Here is a 6,000-nt window from a genome sequence, read left to right as displayed (position 1 = left end):
TTCCAATTTGATTTAAGTGGTTATTTTACCGAGTTTAAATTATGCAGCCCAATATCGAATTAGAGGTTGCGAATTTGGCCTCCAATTTTGAATGCCCGAATCATTTTAGTTAACGAGATAAGACGATTTTTGAGATTTTTTCAAAAATTTTCAGAAATTTCAACTAACAAAATAATCTATTATATATTCAAATTCGGGCTTCACTATCTCGCCATGTTTAAGCTTTTTCAAGGTATTATTTTTGCATGTTTAAGCTATATCGTATATTGCAATGGTTAAGAATTTTTTTTCGATTTTCCAATTTGATTTAAGTGGTTATTTTACCGAGTTTAAATTATGCAGCCCAATATCCAATTAGGGGTTGCGAATTTGGCCTCCAATTTTGAATGCCCGAATCATTTTAGTTAACGAGATAAGACGATTTTTGAGATTTTTTCAGAAATTTCAACTAACAAAATAATTTACAAAACTTGAAGTTCCCAACCCTGTAGTTGGGTGCTGTCGGAGTACTCTAAGGAGTTACAAATCTTGCCTCCAAATATGACTTTTCAAGTCCTTGTAGTTTTCGAGATATGATGTTTTTCGTGATTTTCTGAAAATTTACATTATTTTTTCGCAAAATCTGAAATTACCAACCCTGTAGGTGGGTCCTGTCTGAGTAATCTCAAAGATTACGAAGCTTGCCTCCAAATATGACTGCTCAATTCTTTGTAGTTTTCGAGATATGATGTTTTTTGTGATTTTTTCAAAATTTTTCAGAAAACTTAAATTATTATTAGTTTTTAAAAATCTGAAATTCCCAACCCTGTAGTTAGTTCCTGTCGGAGTACTCTCAAAGATTTCGAATCTTGCCTCCAAGTATGACTGCTCAATTCTTTGTAGGTTTCGAGATACGACGTTTTATTGCGATTTTTTCAAAAATTTTGAGAAAACTTAAATTATTTTTAGTTTTTAAAAATCTGAAATTCCGAACCCTGTAGTTAGTTCCTGTCGGAGTACTCTCAAAGATTGCGAATCTTGTCTCCAAGTATGACTGCTCAATTCTTTGTAGGTTTTGAGATATGACGTTTTTTTGTGGTTTTTTCAAAATTTTTCAGAAAACTTAAATTATCATTAGTTTTTAAAAATCTGAAATTCCCAACCCTGTAGTTAGGTCCTTTCGGAGTACTCTCAAAGTTTGCGAATCTTGCCTCCAGGTATGACTGCTCAATTCTTTGTAGGTTTCGAGATAGACGTTTTTTGCGATTTTTTCAAAAATTTTGAGAAAACTTAAATTATTATTTTTCTTAAAAATCTGAAATACCCAACCCTGTAGCTAGGTCCTGTCAGAAAACTCTCAAAGATTGCGAATCTCGCCTCCAAATATGGTTGCTCAATTCTTTGTAGTTTTCGAGATTTGACGTTTTTTGTGATTTTTTCGAAAAATTTCAGAAAACTTAAATTATTATTCTTTAAAAATCTGAAATTCCCAACCCTGTAGTTAGGTCTATCAGAGTGCTCTCAAAGATTGCCAATCTCGCCTCCAAATATGGTTGCTCACTTCTTTGTAGTTTTCGAGAGGTGACGTTTTTTGTGATTTTTTCAAAATTTTCAGAAAGTTTAAATTAATTAGTTTTCAAAATTTGAAATTCCCAACTCTATAGTTCGGTGTTGTCAGGGTACTCTAAAGAGTCGCAAATCTTGCCACATGCGACTGCTAAACGCGACCGCTCAAATGCTTTTAGTTTCCGAGATGTGACGTTTTTTTGATTTTTTCAAAATTTCTCAAAGAACTTATCTACAAAGAAATTCAAAAATTTGAAACTACTATGTTGATGAAAATACAACCTTATTGTCAGCGTACACCCAGGCGTCTCAAATCTTGCCTTTTAATATGAATGCTCAGTTCCTTTTAGTTTCCGAGGTAAGAAGTTTTTTTTTTCATTTTTTTTTTCGGGAAACTTAGGCTCAAAAAAAATCACAAAATTTTGTATTCCTAACCTTATAATAGGGTGCTCTCAGGGACTCTCAGTGGTTGCAAATCTGGCTTCCAAATTTCTCCAGAGGCCCATTGAGTTTTCGATATGACGCTTTTAAAATGGGAATTTAAAAAAATTTAAAAGTTCGAAATTACCAACCCTGTAATTGAGTGCAGTCAGAGTACACTAAAAGTCTGCAGATGCTGTTTCCAATATATGCGTTTTTTCATGAGTTGTCGAAAAATTTCGAAGCACCAAAGGTGCGTTAATTGCTAGTTTCTTTTCTTTTTCAAAATTTTTTTGATACTCATATAAAATGAACTTCAGTCGGTCAATTGATTGCGTGCTATGAACTCAGCAACCATCTACTTGCGTTTGTTGACGTCTGATTTCTTAGTTATTTAGGTCTTTTTTTAATCGGAAAGGATAGTATGACTTGTATAACTTGCAAACGGAGCATGGTTTCTGATTTACTTTTTTTTGGTTTGAAGTTATGTGCAATTCGTTTTCAGCAACGTAGCGTGCGTCATATTTGATTTGAACAATTTATTTTTGAATTGATTCGAGGTGATGGCACAGCGTATTGTGCTAGTGTCTAAAATTTTCAGTTTTTTTTTCAATTTTGACGAAACTGTTTTTCTTTCAACGAAGGCATTTGGCAAGTTCTGCACGAGATTCAAGTCCGTGGTTGTTTCTGGTTGAAGTTCTTTTTTGAAAAACATGATTTTTCATAATTCTTAAGAGTCGATAAACGTAGTGAATACTCTTATACAGGATGAGTCGTGATGATTATTTTTTCATGAAAAGTTTGTTCAGCCTCACATTTGTTTTTTTTTGCGGTTTGATTTTGATTCTTTTTTAAATTTAGTTCCTTCTTAAAAGGAAGGCAACTATGCTAAAAGGAAGGCAACCATGCAACTATGCTAAAAGGAAGGCAACCATGCTCAACACAGCTGACATGCTCAATTTCATGAAAATTCTATCTTAACTACTGGGTGGGTACTAGTTACCGTAGGGTAGCTTCAAGAAGGACTCGTAATTTTTTTTTTTACAAAATCAGTTTTTTTTCCGGCTCAACTGTTGTCTGCTCAAAAATGTCGGCCTTATTTCTGCTCCGTGAATTTTGTTCAGTGGCTAATTTGAATTTTGAAAAGTTTTGCTTGGCATGTTTGCGAAGAATTCATGTTTGATGAAAACAGGTGCTATGAAAAAGCATGGGATTGGGTGTTTTAATTTAGATTTTGAGACACTCTGAAAAAATTATCAACTTTCCGCAATAAATTCAGTTTTTTGAATTAAAAACCCTTTTACCTGCAACGCCCAAATTTTTTAAAATAAAATTATGGCCATCGGAACAGTCAAATTTTTGAATTTTTTGACAGTCTTTGAATCTTTTGTTTTCAACCTTTCTCGAAAACTAACCTCCCAAACCTGAGATGTGGGTTCAATGGAGATAACAGATGAAGGGAAGCTCCCCGGCATGAGCTGCCACTCACAGTTTTTAACGCAAAAAGTTATTGTCCTCGGAAGTCTTTTTTTTTGAGCATTTGTTTTTTTAATTCACCAAAAAATACCCTCACATATCTGAGATTTTGGTTTCAATCCGAAGAACGGGTTGTATGAAGCTCCATTGCATACGGGACCGCGCCCAAATTTTTTTGACACAAAAAATCATCGTCGTCATAAAATTCAATTTTTGGAGCGTTTTTTTTTTTTAAATATGAACTTTACCGAAAAATATCCTTTCATATCTGAGGTTTTGAGTTCAATCAAATGAACGGTTCGTGGAACGCTCCTTTGCATAAGCAGTTCCTTTGCATAAGCGAGTACGCCTAAAATTTTTGACAAAAAATTTAATGGCCCTCGGAAAAAAATCAAAAAATCGATTTTTTGATTTGTGTACCGTTTTCTGAATTTTTTCCGATAACTATCCTTCTAAGTCTGGTTTAATCAACGCAACAGATTTTTGGAAGCCTACCTTTGTTTTTTTCCACGCCCAATTTTTTTTTAGAAAAAAGTGATGGCCTTCAAACAAGTCTCCTCAACTTTTTGACTCTACTCGAAAATTACCGTGCCAATTCTCGGGCTCAGTGTTAAATCGAGAAACCCAATTGTTGGCATTTGTTATACTTTATCGAAAACGTTCTGTTTTAAGCAGAAACAAGTTATTGGCATAGGAAAGTTATTTTTTTGAACTTTGACCATTTTTTAGAATTTTTTTGAATTTTCTTTCACACTACCCTTCTATTCTATCAAATCTGAGATGAAAAATTAATCGAAAGAAGCGAATCTTTCTTGCAAAAGCGGCTACTCATTTTTTTAGAAGAGAAGGGTAATGTATTCGAAAGGTATCAAGTTCTTAATTTCTTACTTTTCTCGTTTATTTTATAAGAGAAACAACTAAGGTTTTAGGCTACTCACAATTTTTGAAATTACGCATTTTTTAACTTAATTTGTCTTTTTTTGTCCTAGTTTATAGCAAGCAATATATAGTGACTTTTGATAAGCCGATATGTTCCTTATGGACGTACGTTTTGTTTGGTTCCAAGTTTTTTAGTAAAATGTCTTTGTAAGTTTTGGATTTTCACTCATTTTATCAGTTTCATCTATTAATTATGAGATGGAAATAAGTGGAGTGTAATAAGGTTTGCAAAGAGAAGTTTCTTGATAAGTAGCCGACGATTTATTCTAAAGAATTGATTACTTTAGCGATAAGCGAGGGTATTGCAATCAGGTACTAGACTCCCCCCTAAACATTTTTTGTTCACAGAATGGTCAGATTTAAATTAGAAATTGTTAATTTAGGTTCAGTGCATAATAATTTTTAAAAATATGCTTCTCCGGCACACTTGGTCTGAAGGTAACGAATACCCTAGGACGGCAAAGGTCTTGGCTTCGAATCTGACAGGACCTGCTTTTTTTCAAACAGGAAATATTCTGGTTCAAAACAAATTGTCGGCTTATTATTTGTCTGCTTACGATTAGGTAAATTAGGCTCATTATCATTGGTAAGTTTAGGTTCAGTTCATAATAAATTCAATTTTTTTTGTCCCCGGCGGACTTGGTCTGGAGGCAAAGATTACGCCTTGGACGGCGAAGGTCTTTGGTTGTAATCTGATTTTTTTTCGAACGGGAAATATTCCGTTTAAAACAAATTGTCTGCTTATGGTTTGTCTGGTCATCTTTTGTTGGCTGAGGTGCCACATCGACGAGTTTTTTTTTTTGCTGTACGCAAATTACCTTGTAGTTGCTTTTAGTGTTTTCATTTTTTCTGCTGTTTGTAATTTTGCTAACCTTGACAAAATTTTTCACCCAAATGATTTCGGGTTATATTTATCGGTTTTGTGCCCTATTTTTGAGTAGTTTCAAGGGAAACATGTTTTTATGCTCGCCTCTAGGTCGCATAAAATGCTAATTTTTTTAATAGAAATTGTAGTTTTCCATCCGAAGAGATTTTTGCAGCTTTTTAAAATTGTTTTCCTTTTTGTTTCGGCCGATATAAAATCGATTTAATGGACTTATTTATTTTGCGTATTTCGAAGAACTCAATAAATTTTCTAAAGTCATGTCTTGTTGATTTCCGGCTTATTTTAGGTTTCGTTATCGCTTGATAAATTTTCTTCCGATGCTATTTTACATTCTGTTGTCTTGGCATATTTTTGTTAACACTATCGTCAGTCATTTTGTTAGATCTAGTTTTTTCGACTTTTTCGGTTTTTTTTTCCGATTTAGCGGCTTTCCTTTTGTTTTTTATTGCAAGTGGTGCGAAGCTCCGTTTCGTCTCTGTGTAAATTATTGTTGTGGGGGTGTTTTGTTTTTACCATCCGGCTATATATAAAGGAAAACAGTCGAAAATTTTGTCATGCATTCATCAATCGTTATTTGTAAAACCAATCTTTACTCTTCAAATTGATACTTATGTTAGATAAAGCATTCGCTTGTTGGTAATAGGATTAGTTCCATTCTAAATAGATCTTATTGCTAAAAATTTTTCTTTGAAGCTTATATGGTGGCTGAATTGTCCGTTGCATCAACTGTTGGC

This window comes from Symsagittifera roscoffensis, chromosome 6, assembly GCF_963678635.1.
Source record: "Symsagittifera roscoffensis chromosome 6, txSymRosc1.1, whole genome shotgun sequence".
In the NCBI taxonomy this organism is placed as follows: Eukaryota; Metazoa; Xenacoelomorpha; order Acoela; family Convolutidae; genus Symsagittifera; species Symsagittifera roscoffensis.
The sequence above is the reverse complement of the archived record's forward strand: the minus strand, read 5'-3'. Positions refer to the sequence as shown.